At 46.5% G+C, this 22,100-nt stretch overlaps 1 protein-coding gene across 3 annotated transcripts in view; it reads left to right on the top strand.

The window, feature by feature from the left end:
- The first annotated feature begins 824 nt into the window (after positions 1-824).
- ptpn4a (protein tyrosine phosphatase non-receptor type 4a) overlaps positions 825-22,100 on the top strand; it is a 428,771-nt gene continuing 407,495 nt past the window's right edge. For 2 of the 3 annotated variants that reach the window (XM_038790048.1, XM_038790047.1), the window contains exon 1: positions 825-1,097. The gene's annotated coding sequence lies outside the window, so the exon portion shown is untranslated. Of the gene's footprint in view, positions 1,098-2,830; positions 2,850-22,100 lie in introns of those variants that run through there. The other variant, XM_038790049.1, reaches the window with a different exon arrangement.

The following is a 22,100-nucleotide window of genomic DNA, read 5'->3' as shown; positions in this document are numbered from 1 at the left end:
TGGGCCTAGGTAGACTAATCTTTCCAATGGTTGGCGCAGAATCGATGGCCTCCTTCTGCACTGTAGGAAATTGAATGATTCTGTCCACAGATGCTGTCAGACCTGCTGAGATTGTCCAGTATTTTCTGTTTTTGTTTCAGATTCCAGCATCCGCAGTAATTTGCATTTATCTTTGGGAAAACATTCCTACTGGTGAATGCATTGAGAATAAAAGAGTACAGATTTATGGTAATTGCAAAAAGAAGCAAGTGAAGATAAACGTTTCACGCAGCAAGTTGCTAAGATCTGAAATGTGCTGCCTGATGGTTTGGAGGAGGCAGGTTCAATTGAAGCAAACAAGAGGGAATTGTAATAATATCTGACTAGGACTAGGGGCTGGTTTAGCACACTGGGCTAAATCGCTGGCTTTTAAAGCAGATCAAGCAGGCCAGCAGCACGGTTCAATTCCTGTACCAGCCTCCCCGAACAGGCGCCGGAATGTGGCGACTAGGGGGTTTTCACAGTAACTTCATTGAAGCCTACTCGTGACAATAAGCGATTTTCATTTCATGTGCAGGGTAACATCAAGAAGGCGGGCAATGGAACTTGGTGAGTCGTGCATTGGCAGAGTTGGTGCAGCCCCGACTGGCTGAATGCCCTCCTTCTGTGCTGTGTCAAACGTGTGGTTCTGGGTCAAAGGGCCAGGTCCAGGGATAGTAGACTTGTGCATGGGCACAATCAGCTGGCTGCACGTGGCTGCAGATGGAGATCACGTGCTCGCACGCAGCCGTGAGGGGAGAACGGGAACCGTTGCGCATGCGCTCTGTTGCTGGGAAATCCCAGCGCGCATGCGCCCTCCGGCGGGGGAAAACATTTCTTTTGGCTGGAGCTTTGCAGCGAGTGGCGTTTAAATCGTTCAGACCGAGACTCGACACCGAGTTGAAGCGGAGCTACTCTGTAATTACCGTCCTGCCCCCCTCCCACCACCCCTCGGCCTCCCTTTCCCCTCCCGCACTCCCACCTCCTCTCAACTAACCGGGAGCCATGATGTAAAAGTGAAAAGGAGTCGGGAGGAGGAGGAGGAAGAACGGACGGCGTGTGGGAGAGGAAGCAACCAGGTATCTGGAATGGGGGCAGGCAACGGTTTTCTCATTCCAACGGTTTGCGGGGGTGGGAGAAGGGCAAGCAGGAGCCCGGGGGAGGAGGGTGTGGAGAGCGCGGGCACTGCACGGGCCCTGGGGGGAGGGGCGTAGGGAGCGCGCGGGCGCTGCACGGGCCAAGGGGCGGAGCCCTGGAGACCGCACGGGCCCGAGTGGAGGGGCGGGGGTAGGCGCGATCCCAGGGGGCGGAGCTAAAAGGAGCGCGTGTGCACTGCATTGACCATGGGGGAGAGGCGGAGCCATGGTACCGCACGGACCCAAGAGGAGGGGCGGTGCCAAGGGACCGCGCGGGCCCAGGAGGAGGGGCGGAGCCAGGGGACCGCGCGGAGCCAGTGGGAGGAGCGGTCCCTGGGGACCGCACGGTTCCGGAGGGTGTGCGCGGACCCAAGGCAGCGTTCGGGCCCACGGGGGAGGGGCGCGCCCACGGGGGAGGGGCGCGCCCACGGGGGAGGGGCGCGCCCACAGGGGAGGGGCGCGCCCACAGGGGAGGGGCATCGGGGCAGGCCTGTGGCGTGAGCGGCCTCTATACGGCTCCAGGGGGCGATGCTAGCGGGAGCGCGCGAGCGCTGTTCGGGCCGGGAGGGGGTGGAGTACAAGAGTGCAACCTTAACTAGCAATGTAACTGCATGCTTGGTGGGGAGAGAGAAGGCAAGTGAGTTACCGACTGAAATGTGTTTTGCAATTAAGGAGAGAAATGGTATGCGTTAGAAGCACTGTAAAGGGTTAATGGTGCTGTGTGGAGATAATGGATCAAATTTGCCAATATTTCGTTATCTCTTTAAGAAAGCGCGTGCATTACATATTGTTCTACATGTTCAGACGTATTGAATATGTTGCAGTATTGTTAGCACAGGGAGAGAACTGAAGACTTGAATACGAAATCGGTGAATGAGATCATGTTGATACTATTCACAGCAGTGGTGCAGTGGACGATAACACAGTTTATGATTTGAATGGGGGTGGGAGGAATGTAACATTGAAATGCAATTTTTCTAATGAGTGATGTAAAAATGGGGAGGAAAATGTAAAATGATGCATCTGAGTGACACTTGGCTACCAACAGGAGAGAGAGAGAGAGGGTGGTGCAGTTGGAAAAGACCCGTAGTGTGCTACAGAACCTGTTATGTACTGGATAACAACTGTAGGTATGGAAGAGAGTGGTGATGTATTATGACATTAGTTGTAGAGGAAAAGATTGCAGAATCAATGGTTTGCTCAAACGACTGGAAATAAGTGCATGAGAAAATTGAACATGGTGACATCACTGGAGCGGAGAATGTGCAACAATAATTCTAGAATGGATGAATGAAAGATTAGGTGGTGTGGCTATATCAACAGCAGTGAAACTGATGCAGTAAAGTTGATAGTGTGTGGAGCAGGAAATTGGAACATTTCTGCATTTTTAAATCTTTAAGGACCACTGTCAAGGAAAATGAAGAGGCTATATTTGGCAGTGCAGTTCTGATGGCAGCAGTGGGATTATTAGGGAGAGAAGCGATTGGAAATGTATGAATGAGTGGGAGGTACTGGCAGAAATTGCTAGTACAGAGAAAAAGCTACACCCGAGCCATGGGGGAAGGGATATGTAACAGGCGAGAGAGATGTTGCTGTGTGCAGTTCCGAGAGCGAGCTAGCTTATGCAGTGTACAAACTTGAACATTGCAATAGAGAAAAGCTAAGGAAGGAAACTGGAAGCATATGAACCGAGAGGTATACTTACAATTGATTCGATAATATTGCCGTAATCAGAGCCTGCAAGGTGGGGGGGGCAGGGGGGGGGGGGGGGGGGGGGTTGCTGTTGGGGGAGAGAGCAAGAGGCAAAACAGAAATGGTGTATAATTAAATGTACATAGATACTATAGAGCCCCAGCTTCGGAAAGACTGAAGCTGAGGGGTAAACATGGGCAGTTGAATTTGTATGAATGAAGGTGATTGTGTTTTTGAATGAAACGTTGAGATGAGGGTAGATGTTCATCAAAATGGAAAGTGAGGTTAAAAATTGCTTTTTTGCAAATTAAGGGTTGTGGAGAATTTTTTTGAACATCGATAAAGGACCAGTGACTGATAGCAGGAGAAATAAAGAACAGCAGTATTGCTGCCTGACATAATGGTAATGATTAGGAATGGTAACCGTATAGGAAAGTGAAGACTAGAGATGGTAATTGTCCTAATATTTATTGTTGACTTCTCTTTTTTTACAGAACAGATTTGATTTTTTTTTTGACCTTGAGGCCTCTGATTAAATCATGAAAAATATGTTTAAAATGTCATTGATGTATTTTGAATTAGGGCACCAATTTCAGACATTATTTTCATATTAGTATATGGTTTGACTCCCTACAAAACATGGTACAAATTTCTCACCAATGGGCTTCTTTACTCATCTTCCTCTTTTCCTCCCTCATCGAAATAATTGGAAATCAAAAGGGGGTCAAGGATAGCACGGTGCTGAAAATTAAAACTGTGGTGTCAGCCCAAGGCTGGTATAGTTACTGTGACTTTATGCTTCACAAGCTTCCAAAATGAGGTTTAGTATGTAGATTTGTAGCTCCTGATTATTGCAATTTAAATCCAAGGAAACCTGATATGCCTCATGCAAAGCCCAGCATTCAATGAGGGACTGTTAAAGAGTGGAAGCAGAGACAGAATTGACAAAATAAATATTGGTGATAGGTCAATTGAAAGCAAGGGGAAATGGATACTTGAGTATGCAAAAGATTTTCAGGAAGATTGGATGGCAGGTTCACCTCTTTTAAGTTTTACCTGAGTCTAATCCAGTCAGAACCAACGAGATGAAAGTAAATTCTCTCTGAGCCCTGTGTGCAATGAGCCTCAATTTTATTCCAAATTGGTACAGAATAACATCTTAAAATATGAGGCTCTCTGCAGTGGTGTGCAGGGCTCACTCATGCACGACACTGTCGCCCCTCGCCTCTTCTGGGACTACTCGTGGAATCTGGCATATCATAATTGAAGGTTCTTTTGTTTTTCTGCCTCCGTAGATAGTTCAGGCAGTGGCCTATTGGGCCCCCTCCACCAACACCCCGACTCACTCCCTCCCCACCACCCTCCTTTCCCCTCTCTCCCCACCGCTCCCGTTTCATTTCCCTTCTGTTGGTACAGAGTTGGTATCTGGTGTCTCCAGTCGTTTTTTTTTGTACAACTGTGTTGTGAATTGCTTTATTAATCAGAGTATCCTACCATCCCTCCCCGTATGTTGGTACTGAGGGGAAGGTATCCTGTTTCTCCAATGCAAAATTAGTGTTAGTAACGTTTGAATAAAAAGATATGGCCACAACAGTGCAAATTGATTGGTGTGGAAGCAACACTCTAAACTGAAATTCAACCATATCGTTGGAGGAAAGATGAGTGAACTGACTGGCTGCACTGGGCTTACCTCTTCCCCAGCACTGATTCTTCACCTTGATGAACTTTTTAAAAAAATGGATTGCCATAGATGACATTAAAAAGCAATTTTCAGAAGGGTTGCAAGGGGCACAGATATTCTGTTTGAGGGAGGACATAATTAACTCTTTTTAATTCAGAATTTTTGCTAAAGCAGATAAGTTGATCATTGTTTTGAGCATTATTCACAAGCTTTTAACCGTAGAATGTGCTTTGTATGGCACATCATGGAAATGTAAAAGGTAAGAACAATGCTAGTGACAGTACTTGTGTGAGCCACTGCCAATGTATTTTCACACCCGCTAAATTATCATGCACAGGAGACGAAAAAAGGGTAATTGATACCCTGGCCGTTGTACCTTTTGGGAGTTGAAGAGTGACATTTTTGAGAGGTGAAATGCCTATTGTATTAATTGTGGAAGATTGTATTAATTGTGGAAGATTGTTGATGAGTGAAGAAGTAAAAGGAAACGAGACTTGCATTTGTATCGGGCTTTTCATCACTTCAGGACATCCTACGGTGCTTTTATCCCAATGAAGTGCATTTGAATTGTTGTCATTTAGAAACGTACAGCAATGTTTATTATTGACAGATGTATTTTTATTGATTGATACCATCAGGGCAACGGTAATAACTCCCCTACCTTTTGTGATGATGCCAAATGATATTTTATGCCAAATGATATCTACACTCCACCCGAGTGTAGCCATGGCCTGGATATAATGTCTCCTCTGAAAGGTTGCGACTCCAATGGGCCAGCATTCTATCAATGGTACGCTTTGTGTCAGTCGAGGTTTTTGTGTACAAGGCTTTGGACAGCGACTTGAACCCTCAACATACTAATCGAGTTGATTGCTATCCGATGAGCTCAGCGGACACAAATACTGTAATGTAGTGTAAACTACTGTAACACACTTCAGAAATCATTTCACATGCATGTATACAATAACCTGTATTAAAATGGTAAGAAATGCTGCAATTGCAGTGCCAAGGTCAAATTTTAAAGTATCACCTGCCAATCTGACTTGCAGCTCCATCATTGACAAAAATTCATCACTGAAGTCAATGATTCATGTCATTTTGCGTGGTATGTATGGAAATTGAACTTTGTGCTATAATAGATGACAATGTGAGCATGATTTCAGAAAATTTTCAAGTTGAGGGCAAGTACAAACAGAAGCTGAAAAGATGATTGTTTGGTCTGCCATTAAGAAACATGCGCTGGAAGAAGTGGTGAGCAAAGTTGGCAATTTACTGTTGAACAATGTTGAACATTAATTTGTCTTAGTAGGCTGATACTGTGGGATGATAGTTTAAAAATCATAGTCAGTTTTTCATGAACTGCAGAGAGGAAGAATTATTTTGGCAGCAATTCATTGTAGTAACTGATCATGAGGTTTCCTGGTGTTGGAATATTTAATAAATCTAAACCTTTCGTAATGGAAATAGTTCAAGTAGATTTTAAGAGAAACAGTTGTAATTTTGTTGGTGTGGCCTAAATTTTGTCAGCTACCAAAATCTGATCCAGAATACTTTGTTGTTGCTATCAGATGTATTCTAAACCAGGAGAGTATGAGATTCCTTTACAAAGAACTTAATTGACAGGTTCTGGAAATAAATGGAAGTTGTAGTTTAGATCGCAATGTCTGGACAAGATTATAGTTATCAATGGCTGTTCTAATTAGGTAGCTGTGACTACAGGGATTGGTTCTGGAGCTTGCGCTTACATTATTTATAATGTAGGCTTTAATGAGAATATTGTAAGATTTTAAATTTGTAAATGTCATTTGTCTGGAAAACCAGAATATTCTGATAAGGTAAGCAAAACTGAAATTTTGAAAATAAAAATGTCAAGTGTTGAAAGTTGTCAAGTGTTGAAAGTATCATTTATGGAAAACCAATTATCTTCGTAAATTTTAAAGAAACGATACAAGTTGCAAAATGTATTTTGAAGTGTTGATTCACACGGAAACACTGTTGTCACTGTGTATGCTTTAGCAAAGAAAAGGCTAGTGAGAATGACCTAAAAGTTTGAACCATTGAGGGGAGTAAAGGTTACCTGGTTGCATTGGCAGAGGTAGTTCTGTTTTTCTTGCATGAGAGTTATCTTGAATTCAATTCTTGAATGGGATCATCAGGCGGTCAGTCTCTTGTTTTTGCAGAATTAAGATCTGAGGTTATGATGAGCTTAAATCCATGAGCTCAGACAATTTCCCAATTGGATTTTGACTTCAGTAGAACACAGGAAAAATATTTGATTTGGAGGAGAAGGTTCAAAAAGGTTCTGTGAAAAAGATTGGCTTGGTTCAGTTCTGAGTGCATATAAAACAATCTGAAAGTCCTATTTACAGATGCACCATAGATAGCAAGGCTATTGAAATTGTTAGCAGTAGAAAAAGAATCATAGGAAAGCTTTTCTTTATTTGCCTTTCTATAACACCCTATCGCATCAACAAAGTAATTTATGGAGAGACTGTTAGCATAAGTAAAATTAGCAGCCATTCTAAGCAAGCGGGGCCCTGATAAAGCAGTGAAATTAATGACCGCTGTTTATGAAATGAAAATCGCTTATTCTCACAAGTAGGCTTCAAATGAAGTTACTGTGAAAAGGCCCTAGTCGCAACATTCCGGCACCTGTTTGGGGATTTTAATTTATTATTAGGGGCTGGTTTAGCACAGTGGGCTAAACAGCTGGCTTGTAAAACAGAACGCCGCAATATGGTGACTAAGGGCTTTTCATAGTAACTTCATTTGAAGCGCCTTGTGACAATAAGTGATTTCCATTTTGTGGTGTTATCTGTTATAGAAATATTGGCCAGAATACTGGAATAACTTGTAACTCTTGAAATGTGTGCCATGCTGAAGAGTAACAGCAACTTGTATTTTTTTAAAAAAGACCTTAAGATAGAAAAAATTCTCAAACTGCTTCATGTGAGGTTATCCATTTTGGTAGGAATAACAGCAAACGGGATTATTATTTAAACGATAAAATATTAAAGCATGCCGCTGTTCAGAGAGACTTGGGTGTGCTAGTGCATGAGTCACAGAAGGTTGGTTTACAAGTGCAACAGGTGATTAATATAGAACAGTACAGCACAGAACAGGCCCTTCGGCCCTCGATGTTGTGCCGAACAATAATAACCCTACTTAAACCCACGTAACCCGTATACCCATAGCCCAACAATCCCCCCATTAACCTTACACTACGGGCAATTTAGCATGGCCAATCCACCTAACCCGCACATATTTGGACTGTGGGAGGAAACCGGAGCACCCGGAGGAAACCCACGCACACACGGGGAGGACGTGCAGACTCCACACAGACAGTGACCCAGCCGGGAATCGAACCTGGGACCCTGGAGCTGTGAAGCATTGATGCTAACCACCATGCTACCGTGAGGCCCTTAAGAAGGCAAATGGAATTTTGTCCTTCATTGCTAGAGGGATGGAGTTTAAGACTAGGGAGGTTATGTTGCAATTGTATAAGGTGTTAGTGCGGCCACACCTGGAGTATTGTGTTCAGTTTTGGTCTCCTTACTTGAGAAAGGACGTACTGGCACTGGAGGGTGTGCAGAGGAGATTCACTAGGTTAATCCCAGAGCTGAAGGGGTTGGATTGTGAGGAGAGGTTGAGTAGACTGGAACTGTACTCGTTGGAATTTAGAAGGATGAGGGGGGATCTTATAGAAACATTTAAAATTATGAAGGGAATAGATAGGATAGATGCGGGCAGGTTGTTTCCACTGGCGGGTGACAGCAGAACTAGGGGGCATAGCCTCAAAATAAGGGGAAGTAGATTTAGGACTGAGTTTAGGAGGAACTTCTTCACCCAAAGGGTTGTGAATCTATGGAATTCCTTGCCCAGTGAAGCAGTTGAGGCTCCTTCATTACATGTTTTTAAGGTAAAGATAAATAGTTTTTTGAAGAATAAAGGGATTAAGGGTTATGGTGTTCGGGCCGGAAAGTGGAGCTGAGTCCACAAAAGATCAGCCATGATCTAATTGAATGGCGGAGCAGGCTCGAGGGGCCAGATGGCCTACTCCTGCTCCTAGTTCTTATGTTCTTATGTTCTTATGTTGTATGCGTGGATAAAAATAGTGTCCAGCAGAAGTGTATGTTAGAAGCAATGCCTGAAAGCTTGAGCAAAGAAGTGGCTTTATGGTGGGTCTTAAAGGAGGAGTGGATGATGATAAGGAAGAGGAGCCAAGGGAAGGGATTCCAGAGCATGAAGCGGAGATGGGTGAAGCGGCACAGTGGTTAGCACTGCTGCCTCACAGGGACCCGGGTTCAATTCCGGCCTTGGGTGACTGTCTATGTGGAGTTTGCACTTCCCTGTGCCTGCGTGGGTTTCCACCGGGGGCTCTGGTTTCCTCCCACAGTCCAAAGATGTGCAGGTTAGGTGGATTGGCCATGCTAAATTGCCCCTTAGTGTCTGAAGATGTGCAGATTAGGTGGGGCTATGAGGATAGGGTGGGGAAATGGGCCTAGGAAGGGAGTTCTTTCAGAGGGTTGGTGCAGACTTGATAAGGCCTAATGGCCTCCTTCTGGACTGTCGTGATTCTATGAAAACATGGCTGTGAATGGTGGGGCAAATAAGTCAGTGGTCACAGATTAGATGTGTTCTGACAATGAGGAGGAGGGGCTAAACCATGAAGGGGCTTAATTGCCCAGGGCAGGAATTTTAAATTTGAAGCATTGAGGGGTGATGTAGGTCAGCAAGGGCAGGGGTGACTGTCAAAAGGGTAGGGTATATGGAGTGTGCTCTTTAAGAATAGTTTCACAGTACTTCCCAAAAAATGTTGATAACTGAATATATCCCTTTTATATTCTAGCAATGCATTACTTGGGCTTTTGTTTGCATTGGTAAGACTAGATTCTTTCTGAAGCTGATGAAAATTATATGTGCAATGGAGTGCAAGATGTTTAATACTGTATGGATGCTGGAGACCAGAATTTGATTCAGCATTAATCATTTTGTGGATTCTGGGCGGGAGTGTTCGCGGTTTTAGCCAGGATAGTGGAGGAGGAGGTGGACCCGGACCCTTTGGTAGCGATATTTGGGGTTTCAGAGAAGCTGGAGCTCATGGAGAGGAGGAAGGCTGATGTCGTGGCCTTCACCTCTCTGATTGCACGGTGGCGGATTTTGCTGGAGTGGCGGTCGGCATCGCCACTGGGGTAGTGGCATGGTTGGGTGACGACTTCCTGTGGTCACTGAAGATAAAGTATGAGTTAAGGGGCTCAGCGGGGGAGTTTGTGAAAACATAGAGGATGTTTGTGACCGTGTTTGAGGAGCTATTCGTCCGGGGGGGGGGGGGGGGGGGGGGGGGGGGGGGCGCGGGGTGGATTGTGGAGGTGGGTTTAAAAGGGGAAAAATTTGTACAGATTGTATAGTTGATTGTTGGGAAGTATGTTTCCCAGGATGTTTATTTGCTGTAACCTGCTTTGATACATGTAATAAAATATGTTTTAAAACAAATAATAATTTTGTGTTGCATAATGACATGGAATTCAGTGGGACTCTTGCCACACCAAACCACATCAGTTTTGGCGATATAAATCTGACTTAAAACGAGCTGAAAGTAACAGTAATTTATGATATTGCTTTGTTCCATTGGGGTGGTGTCACTAAGCGGAACGCAATCCTTTGTTGGTACTAATAATAGCACCAAACTAGTAATCCAGGATTCGAATTCCACCATGGCACGTGATGAAATTTAAATTCAATTAGTAAATCTGAAATTAAAAATAAGCTGTTCTCGGTGATCATGGCCATGAAACCATTGTCGAGTGTTGTAAAAACCCATTGGGTTTACTAATGTTCTTTTTAGGGAGGAAAATCTGCAGTTTATTATCATGTCTGGCCTACGTGTAATTCCAGACCCACAGCAATGTAGTAGACTGAACTGTGCTCCGAAATGCTTAGCAAGCCAGTCAGTTGTATCTAACAGTTACAAAGTCTACAAAAAGGAATAAAACTGGAGAACATCATCCAGCATCGACCCTGGCACCAGTGACGACAATGACAAGCTGAGCGCTGTTGGCCCTGCCAAGTCTTCCCTGCTAACATCTGGGAGTTGTGCCAATATTGGGAGTGTTGTCCCACAGACTAGTCAAGCAACAGCCTGGCAGTCATACTCACAGAATCATATTGTATAATGTTCCAGTCACCACCCTAAGGTATGTTCTGTCACATTTCTAGGAAAATCCCACCAGAGGTGATGACACAGTGGTATGCAGTTGGAAGGTAGTCTATTCTGGACTCCATGAAGTCTCATTGAATCAGCATTGGGTCCCAGGTTTGATTCCTGGCTTGGGTCACTGTCTATGCGGAGTCTGCACGTAGTCCTGTTTTCACATAGTGTTAACAACAGTAGAGAAGATGCGTAGAGTGATCCGTTCAGTCCATCAGAGGGTCTTTCGGGAGTCTGGTAACAGCGGGGAAGAAGCTGTTTTTGAATCTGTTAGTGCGCGTTCTCAGGCTTTTGTATCTCCTGTCCGATGGAAAAGAGAATAACCAAGGTGAGTGGGGTCTTTGATTATGCTGCCTGCTTTCCCAAGGCAGTGGGAGATGTAGACAATGAATGGATGGGAGGCAGGTTTGTGTGTTCTGTAGTTTTTACGGCCTTGGGTCATGCAGTTGCCATACCAAGCTGATGCAGATGGGTTGCCTTCTATGGTGCATCTGTTAAAATTTGTAAGAGTCAATGTAGACATGGCATACTTCCTCAGGAAATTTAAGTGCTGTTGTGCTTTTTTGGTGGCAGTGTTGACGTGGGTGGACCAGGACAGATTGTTGATGTGTACAGGATGTTGAAGTTCTCGGGACAGCCGATCTTTGACAGGATCTTTGTTGCATTTCTTGATTGACTGTACCAGATCGATAAGGCCATGCAGAGTGGTTGATGTTGCTCCTGGAAGTTGCTGAGCAGTGAAAATCTTGTCTGTGTTGTTCCGTGGTTTGATTGGAAGTGATGCTGGCTTTCCGAAAGGATTTCTTTAAAGGCTCGGTGAAGGTAGCGAGTGAGGATTTCAGCGAGGAGTGCAGGAGCAGCACCAGGCATACCAAAAATGAGGTGTCAATTTGGTGAAACTACAACATCGGACTACTTGCAGGCTAAACGGCAAAAACAGCATGCGATAGACAGAGCTAGGCGATCCCACAGTCAACACATCCGATCAAAGCTCTGTAGTCCTGCTACATCCAGTTGTGAATGGTGGTGGACAATTAAACAATTCAAATATCAGCATCCTCTGATGGAGGAGGCCATAATCAGTAAAAGAAGAGAAAAGGCTAAAGTATAGGGCAACACAGTGGTGCAGTGGTTAGCGCTTCTGCGTCAGGGCACCGAGGACTTGGGTTCGGTCACTGTGTGGATTTTGCACATTCTTCCTGTGTATGCTTGGGTCTCACCCCCACAACCCAAAAGATGTGAAGGGTAGGTGGATTGGCAACGCTAAATTGTTCCTTAATTGGGTGGGGGGGGGGGGGGGGGGGGAAGAATCGGGTACTCTTTTTATAAGTTTTATAAGGATTTTTATAAGTTTCAAATATTTGCACCAATCTTCAGCCACAATTGACTGGGGTGATCCGTTCATGGGGGAGGTGTTGGCTTAGTGGTATTGTCACTGGACGAGTAATCCAGAGACCCAGGGTAATGATCTGGGGACCGAGGTTCGAATCCAATTTAAACTCAATAACATATCTGGAATCAAAAGTGTGATGGCAACCACAAAATCATTGTTGATTGTTGTACAAATCCCATCTGGTTCACTTCTTTAGGGAAGGAAATCTACAATCCTTGCCTGGCCTACATGTGACACCAGACTCTCAGTAATGTGGTTGACTTTTAAATGCCCTCTGAAATGGCCTTTCAATCCACTCCGTTATAGTTAACTGCTGTAAAAAAAAAAACACCCTGCATTGATTCAGGCACTGGAAACTGTAACGACAAACCCAGCCATGTCGAACTTGCAAAGTCCTCCTTACGAGCAACTGGGGGCTTGTGTCAAAATGTTGGGAGACCTGTCTCACAGACTAGTCAAGCAACAACCTGACATTGTCTGTAAGGTATGATTCTGAGAGAACTATGTTCCAGACACCACTATCACCATTCCTGGGTATGTCCTGTCTTAGACCCAGCAGAGGTGGTGGTATGGTGGTATACAGTTGGGAGGGTATTGCCCTGGGAGTCCTCAACATTGACTCTGGACCCCATGAAGTCTCATGGCTTCAGCTTAAATATGGGCAAGGAGAGCTACTGCTGATTACCACATACATCCACCATCAGCTGATGAATCCGTATTCCTCCATGTTGAACACCACTTGGAGAAAGCACTGAGGGTGGTAAGGGTGCAGAATATACTCTGGATAGGGTCTTCAATGTCCATCACCCAGAGCGGCTCGGTAGTACCACCACAGACTGAGGTGGCTAGGTCATGAAGGACATATCTGCCAGACTAGCACTGAAGCAGGTGATGAAGGAACCAACAAGAGAGAAAATCCTACTTGACCTCATCCTCACCAACCTGCCTGTTACAGATGCATCTGTCTATGACAATATTGTTATAAGTGACCACTGCACAGTCCTTGCGGAGACAAAATTCCCGCCTTCACAATGAAGGTACCCTCCATCGTGTTGTGTGGCACAGGCGTCGTCTTTTAAAAAAAATTTTGGAGTCCTGTTTTTTCCCCAATTAAGGGGCAATTTAGCGTGGCCAATCCATCTACCCTGCACATCATTTTGGGTTGTGGGGGTGAAAGCCACGCAGACATGGAAAGAATGTGCAAACACCAAATGGACAGGGGTCGAACCCGGGTCCTCGGTGCTGTGTGGCAGCAGTGCTAACCACTGAGCCACTGTGCTGCCCATAAATGGGGTAATCTTCAAACAGATCTAGCAACTCCAGACTGGGCATCTGTGAGGCACTGTGGGCCAACAGCAACAGAATTATACTCAACCACAATCTGCAACTTCATGGCCCGGCATATCCCCACTCTACCATTCCACCTAGCCAGGGGATCAACCCTGGTTCCGTGAAGAGTGCAAAAGACCATGCTCAGAACAACACCAGGCATACCTAAAAATGAGGTATCAACTAGTTGAAGCTACAACATGGGACGACTTGTAATGCCAGACCGCAAGTAATAGACAGAGCTAAGCGATTCCACAACAAACGCATCCAATCTGAGCTCTGCAGTCCTTCTATACCCAACCATGAATGGTGGTGGATAATTAAACAATGAACTGGAGGAGGAGACTCTACAAATATCCCATCCTCAATGATGGAGGAGCCTGGCAAAACTGTGCAAAAGACGAGGCTGAGGCATTCTCAACAATCTTCAGCCAGAAGTGCCAAATGGATGATCCATCTTGGCCTCCTCCGGAGGTCGCCAGCATCACAGATATCAGTCTTCAGATAATATAATTTCTCCTCCACATGAGTATCATGAAATGGCTGAAGGCACTGGATACTGCAACGACCATCGACCCTGACAATATTGCGGGAATAGTACTGAAGACTTGTGCTCCAGAACTTGCTGTGCCCCTAGCTATAACATTGAACTCCACCCGGCAATGTGGAAAATTGCCCAGGTGTGTCCTGTTCACAGGAAACGGGACAAATTCAGCCCAGCCAATTACCGCTATTCGCCATTATCAGCAAAGTGATGGAAGTAATCATCAACAATGCTATCAAATGACCCTGGTTTCGCCAGGGTCACTCGGCTCAGCTCCTGACCTCATTACAGCCTTGGTTCAAACATGGACAAAAGAGCTGAATGCCAGAAGTGAGAGTGACTGCTCTTGATATCGAGGCAAAATTTTGACGAAGTATTGAATCAAGGAACCCTAGCAAAATGTCATTGAGAATCGGGGGAAATCTCCGCCGGTTGGAGTCATACCTGGCACAAGGGAAGATTGTTGCGATTGTTGGAGCTCCAGCATCTCAGTCCCAGGACTACACCTGAGGAACCCCTGCAGGGATATGTCGTGGACCCAACCATCTCCAGCTGCTTCAGGATCTGAAGTGGGGATGCTCACTAATTGTGCAATGTTCCACACTATTCAGGATGACCCCGATACTACTGAAGCAGTCTGTCCCCATATGCAGCAAGGTCCTGACACCATTCGGGCTTGGGCGGATGTTGTTTTGTACCAAGCAAGTTCCAGGCAACGACCATCTCCAAGAAGAGAGCGTCCAACCATCTCTCCTCAACATTAGTGGGATTACCAGTTCTTGCTTCCCCACTATCATACAACACAGAACATACAGTGCTAGCCTCTGTGCTACCATGCTGCCCAGTGCACTGGGGGTTATCATTGACCAGAAACTGAACTGAAGCAGCCATGTAAATATGGTGGCTGCAAGGGTCGGTCAGAAGCTGAGAGTTCTGTGGAGAGTATCTCACTACCTGACTCCCTAAAGCCTGCCCATCGTCTACAAGGTATAAGTCGGGGGTGTGATGTAAAACTCTCCACTTGCCTTGGTGAGTGCAGGTCCAACAACACTCAAAAAGCTGAACACCATCCGGGACAACCAAGTTCAACATTCACTCTTTCCAAAAAAATAATTGGGTACTCTAAATTTATTTAAAAAAAACACTCCCTCTTTCCACTCCCAAAACGATGGCGCAGTGTGTACTGTTTACAAGCTGCACTGCAACAATTTGTGCCTTCAACAGAATCTTCCAACTCTGCAACCTGTACCACTGAGAACATTGATGGGCAGCCTAAGCTGGAGAGTGGAGTGCATGAGTGGCCCCCTCCATCTGTAGGACACAAGATTGAAATTGGGCTTGTTCACTAACCATGGCTCCATGAATAAGATTTAATGTATTTAATAGACGGTGAATATTTCATAACTAGTTATGGAAAATGCTTAATCCATTTTAATTTTTATTTATATGTACACGTCAAATGGTAAAAACATAAATATTTACTCTTTGGACGCAGACGGCTCTCAGTCACTGTTGTTTGTAATTGGTACGCACTTCACGTGCCCTTGCTTTACATGCATATCACTTCAGTCATGCGTAATGGTCAACAAAATATCTTGTGGGCCACACTCAACAGGACAAGGGTGGTAGATACATGAGAACATCTCCAAGTTCCATCCAAGCCCACACCATTCTGACTTGGACTATATTCCTATACCTTCACTGCCATTGGGTCTGAATCCTGGAACTCTCTCTCTAAATGCCCTGTACCTACATAACACGGGCAGCAGTGGTTCATCATTTTCTTCAGGGCAACTAGGGATGGGCAATAGAAATCCTGGCCCATATCTTATGAAGGGATAAAAAAAAACAAAAGAAGTGGTAGTAATGTATGACTTCAAAAAGCATTACACCCCATGGCTTCTGCCTTTTGAATTAAAGGGTACCCTCTTGGTTCTCCCCACCTTCCATGATAAATTAGTGTAGTTAATTCTCATATATTTAGTGGGTATTTCAGATTTCTGTTAAATTTTCAAATTTCAGAACTATTTCTAGCTCTGTCTTTCCTTTGAAAAACAGACTACCAACTCCAGCTAAATGGAATGATGAATAATCAGTTCTCTATCGTGTAAAGCTAGCACCCTTTTAAAGCAATGCACTGATTCTTAAACCAATTGATTTAAAGAACAAAAACAAAGAACAACACAGCACAGGAATAGGCTCTTTGGCCCTCCAAGCCTGTACTGGTCATGATGCCAATCTTGGCTAAAACCCTCAGCACTTCCTTGTGCCATATCCCTCGATATCCATCCTATCCATGAATTTGTTGAGATGCCTTTTGAATGATGCAGTTAATGTATCTGCTTCCACAGCCCCCCCCCCCCCCCCCCCCCCGGCAACACGTTCCAGGCACTCGCCACCCTCTGTATTAAAAAAAAATCTGTCTTGTACATCTCCTCTAACTTTGCCCCATGGACCTTAAACCTATGCCCCCTGGTGACTGACCCCTCCTCTCTGGAAAAGAGTGCCTGCCCATATACTCTATCCATGCTCCTCATAATCTTATTGACCTCTTTCTATCAGGTCACCCCTCAACCTCCATTGTTCCAATGAAAACAGTTACCCTATATAGCGTCTCCGCATAGCTAACACTCTCCAGACCAGGCAACATCCTGGTAAGCATCCGTTGCGCCCTCTCCAAAGCCTCCACATCCTTCTGGTAGCGTGGTGCCCAGAATTGTGTGCAATATTCCAATTGCGACCCTACCAAGGTTCTATACAACTGTAGAATGACTTGCTAGTTTTTATACTTGATGCCCTGTCCAATGAAGGCAAGCATTCCGTATGCTCTCTTTTTAAAATTTAGAGTACCCAATTTAAAACATTTTTTTTTGCAATTAAGGGCAATTTAGCGTGGCCAACCCACCTAACCTGCACATCTTTTGTAGGGGTGAAACCCCCACACAGATATGGGGAGAATGTGCAAACTCCACACGGACAGTGACTAAGTGTTGGGATTCGAACTAGAGTCCTCAGCGCCGTAGTCCCAGTGCTAACCACTGTACCACCGTGCTGCCCTTCCGTGTGCTTTCTTGACTACCTTGTCCACTTGCGTTGCCACTTTCAAAGACCTGTAGACCAGCACGTCCAGATCCTTCTGACTTTCTATATTCCTGAGAGTTTTGACATTCACTGTATATTTCTCCTTTATGTTATACCTACCAAAAATGCATTACCTCCCATTTGGCTGGATTAAACTCTATTTGCCCTTTTCTGCCCAAGTATCCAGCCTATCCATGTCCTTGTTAATCCTCTGACAATTATCAATACTATCTTGTCACCCCACCAACCTTGGTGTCATCCGCAAACTTACTGATCAGACCAGCTACATATTCCTCCACATGGTTTTATGTATACTACAAACAACAGAGGCCCCAGCACAGATCCCTGTGGAACACCACTAGTCACAACCTTCCGTTCAGAAAAAACTCCTTTCTGCTGCCACCCTTTGCCTTCTGTGATAGACCCAGTTCTGTATCCGTATTACCACCTCTGATCCCATGTGACTTCACATTTTATACTAGTCTGCCATGAGGCTTGTCAAAGGCTTTAAAGAAGTCCATGTAAAAAAAATCCACTGCCCTCCCCCCATCAATCATCTTTGTCACCTCAAAAGGGCAGCACGTAGCATGGTGGTTAGCATAAATGCTTCACAGCTCCAGGGTCCCAGGTTCGGTTCCCGGCTGGGTCACTGTCTGTGCGGAGTCTGCACGTCCTCCCCGTGTGTGCGTGGGTTTCCTCCGGGTGCTCCGGTTTCCTCCCACAGTCCAAAGATGTGCGGGTCAGGTGGATTGGCCATGCTAAACTGCCCGTAGTGTCCTAAAAAGTAAGGTGGGGGGGGGGGTTGTTGGGTTACGGGTATAGGGTGGATACGTGGGTTTGAGTAGGGTGATCATTGCTCGGCACAACATCGAGGGCCGAAGGGCCTGTTCTGTGCTGTACCGTTCTATGTTCTATGCTGTCTATTGCTAATGAGTCCATTTGTTTCCAAATAGGTATAAATCCTGTCCCTGAGAATTCTCTCCAATAATTTACCTACTACTGACGTGAGGCTCACCGGCCTATAGTTTCCTGGATTATCCCTGCTACCGTTCTTATACAGCAGTATCGCATTAGCTATTCTCCAGTCCTCTGGGATCTCACCTGTAGCCAATGAGGATGCAAAGATGTCAGTTAAGGCTCCAGCATTTTCTACCCTCGCTTCCCTCAGTATTCTGGGGTAAATCCCATCCGACCCAGGAAACTTTCTACCTTAATGTCTTTTAAAACACCAAATACCACCTCCTTTCTAATGTCAACATGACCCAGACTATCCACACCCTACCCAAGAATCATCTTCCACAACGTCCTTTTCGGGCTGTTTAGCACACTGGGCTAAATCGCTGGCTTTGAAAGCAGACCAAGGCAGGCCAGCAGCACGGTTCGATTCCCGTAACAGCCTCCCCGAACAGGCGCCGGAATGTGGCGACTAGGGGCTTTTCACAGTAACTTCATTGAAGCTTACTTGTGGCAATAAGCGATTTTCATTTCATTTCATTTCTTTGGTAACACTGATGCAAAGTACTCATTTAGTACCTCAACCATTTCCTCTGGCTCAACACATAGATTCCCCCCCACTGTCCTTTAAGTGTCCAATCCTTTCCCTGACCACCCTCTTTGACATTCTTTTTGATTTGACTTGATTTATTATTGTCACATGTATTAATATACATTAAAGTATTGTTTTTTGCATGCTGTGCAGACAACGCATACTGTGCATAGGGAAGGAGAGACTATAGAATGTAATGTTACAGTCATAGCTAGGGTGTAGAGAAAAGATCAACTTGACACGAGGTAGGTCCATTCAAAAGTCAGATGGCAGCAGGGAGAAGCTGTTCTTGTGTCGGTTGGCACGTGACCTCAAACATTTGTTAACATTTTCCTGACGGAAGAAGATGGAAGAGAGTATGTCTGGCATGCGGGGGTCTTTAATAATGATGGTTGCCTTTCTGAGGCAGTGGGAATTGTAGGGGCAATGGATAGGAGGCTGGTTTGTGTGATGGATTGGGCTACATTCATGTCCTTTCGTAGTTTCCTGCGGTCTTGGGCAGAGCAGGCTCCATACCAAGCTGTGATACAACCAGAAATAATGCTTTCTATGGTGCATCTGTAAACGTTGGTGAGAGTCGTAGCTCACATGCCAAATTTCCTTAGTCTTCTGAGAAGTTGGAGTCGTTGATAGGCTTGTAGGCTTGCTTAACTATAGTGTTGGCATGGGGGGGGGGGGGACCAGGACAGGTTGTTTGGTAATCTAGACACCTAAAAACTTGAACTCTCGACCCCTTCTACTTCATTCCCATTGATGTAGACAGGGGCATGTTCTCTTATGCTTCTGGACGTTGATGACAATCTCCTTCGTTTTATTGACATTCAGGGAGAGATTATTGAGAGAGAGTTCACCAGATTCTCCCTCATTCCTGTACTGTCTCGTCATTGTTTGAACGTTTGAAATCCGATCCACTACGGTGGTGTCATCAGCAAATTTGAAAATCGAGTTGGAGGGGAATTTAGCCACACAGTCATAGGTATATAAGGAGTATAGTCAAGGGCTGAGAACTCCTCTTTGTGGGCATCCGTGTTGAAAATGATCGTGGAGGAGGTGTTGTTGCCTATCCTTACTGATTGTGAATAAATAGGAATCTGACCCGTGTTTTTGTTATCTAGGTGTTCTGGTGTTGAGTGCAGAGCCAGGGAGATGGCTTCTGCTGTGGACCTGTTGCAGCGGTAGGCGAACTGTAGTGGATCAAGGCAATCTGGGAGGGACTTACGGTTGCGGCTATGCCTGGGTAGGTTGCACGTTCGGCAGCTCCCGCCATGAACGGACTTTTGGGCCCTTTGAGGAGCCCCAGCGGTACTTGGTCGACGATTCCCGGTGTGGGAAGACGGCAGTGAGGTTCCCCCAGCACTGTATGGAGTGGACCAGAAGGGGCGTGGTCAAAAAAGGGGCATTAGAGAAGAGGGGAGAACGGGTGCGAAAAAGCAAGATGGCGCCGGGCAGAGACCAGGCAGCATGGGCTCAGTGGTCACGGGAGCAGCAAGAGTTTCTGAGAAGCTGCTTTGTGGAATTGAAGGCAGGGATGTTGGCCCCTATGAAGGCGTCGATCGAAAGGCTGGTAGAGACCCAGAGGATGCAGGGGACAGCGATTAAAGAGGTGCAGCAGAAGGCCTCTGATAACGAGGATGAGATCCTGGGCCTGGCGGTGATCCATAAAAAGTGGCAGGAGAAATTCGAGTATCTGGAGAACGGGTCGAGGAGGAAGAAATTGCGGATTCTGGGTCTCCCTGAAGGTGTGGAAGGGCTGGATGCTGGGGCGTATGTAGCTACGATGCTGAGTACGCTGATGGGCGCGGGAGCATTCCTGAGTCCCTTGGGGCTGGATGGGGCGCACAGAGACCTGGTGAGGAGACCGAGGGCGAATGAGCCGCCGAGAGCTGTGGTGGTGAGGTTTCACTGATGGGGAGTGCGTCTCGAGATGGTTGAAGAAGGAGCGGAGCAGCAGGTGGGAGAATGCTGAAATTGGCATCCACCAGGACTGGAGTGCAGAGCTGGCTAAGAAGTGGGCAGGATTCAATAGGGCCAAGGGGGTGAAGTTTGGGCTGTTGCAGCCCGCGCGACTGTGGGTCACATATCAGGACGGTGACCACTATGTTGGTACACCGGACGAGGTGTGGACCTTTATCAAAAATGAGAAGCTGGACTCAAATTAGTGGTCTGTAGCATGCTTTGGGGGATGTTGCGGAGTGGGAGAGAATTGTGTGTGTGTGTGTGTGTGGTGTGTGCGTGTGCGTGTGCCCCTGCGTTCGGCGGTGGGGGGGCAACAGAGTGGGCCAGGGACCCTGGGCCTCTAGGATTGGGGCGCGGTTGCAGGAGAATGGAGCTGTGCCATAGAGGGCGGGGTCGGTAGGCTTCGATAAAGTTACTGTGAAAAGCCCCTAGTCGGGGGGGGTGGGGGGGGGGGTGTGGAGGCAGGTCCCCTGATCCAGCTGATCATGTGGAATGTGAGAGGCCTAAATGGGCTGGACAAGAGGGCCCGGGTATTTGCGCACTTAAAGGGACTGAAGGCAGACGTAGCCATGTTACAGGAGACGCACCTGAAAGTTGCGGATCAGACCAGGCTGAGGAAGGGATGGGTAGGGCAGGTCTTTCACTCCAGGCTGGATGCGAAGAACAGGGGGGGTAGCAATTTTGGTGAGCAAGCGGGTGGTTTTCGAGGTGGTGGGCATTGTGGTGGTGATGGTGAGTGGTAGGCTGCAGGGGGCCCAGGTGGTGCTGTGAATGTATATGCCCCAAATTGGGACGATGCAGGGTTCATGAAGCAGATGCTAAGCCAGATCCTGGATTTGGAGGTGGGGAACCTGATTCTGGGGGGAGGGGGGATTTCAATACGGTACTGGACCCGGCAATGGATCAGTCTAGGTCGGGTAAGAGGCCGGCTGCAGCCAAGGTCCTGAGGGGGTTTATGGATCAGATGGGGGGAGCGGATCCGTGGAGGTTTTGCTAGGCCAAGGGCGAGGAAATTCTCCTTTTCCCACGTGCACAAGGCCTATTCACGGGTAGACTTTTTTGTGGTGAGCAGGGCACTGATCCAGAGAGTAGAGGGGACGGAGTATTCGGCCATCGCGATTTCGGATCACGCCCCGCACTGGGTGGAGCTAGAGTTAGGGGAAGAGAGGGGCCAGCGCCCGTTGTGGCGCATGGACGTGGGATTGTTGGCGGATGAGGAGGTCTGTGGGCGGATCCGGGGGTGCATACAGAGGTATATGGAGGCCAATGACAATGGGGAGGTCTCGGTGAGTGTGGTCTGGGAGGTGCTGAAGGTGGTGGTTAGAGGGGAGCTAATCTCCATCAGGGCTCAGAGAAAAGAGGGAGAGGAGGGAGAGGGATAGATTGGTAGGAGACATACTTAGCGTGGATAGGAGATATGCGGAATCCCCCGAGGAGGGGCTCCTGAAGGAGCGCCGGAGCTTCCAAATGGAGTTTGACTTGCTGACTACGGGGAAAGCTGAGGCCCAGTGGAAGA

The sequence above is a fragment of the Scyliorhinus canicula genome, chromosome 2 (assembly GCF_902713615.1).
Source record: "Scyliorhinus canicula chromosome 2, sScyCan1.1, whole genome shotgun sequence".
Lineage (NCBI taxonomy): Eukaryota > Metazoa > Chordata > Chondrichthyes > Carcharhiniformes > Scyliorhinidae > Scyliorhinus > Scyliorhinus canicula.
Note: the sequence above shows the minus strand (reverse complement) of the source record. Positions and strands in the feature narration are given on the sequence as shown.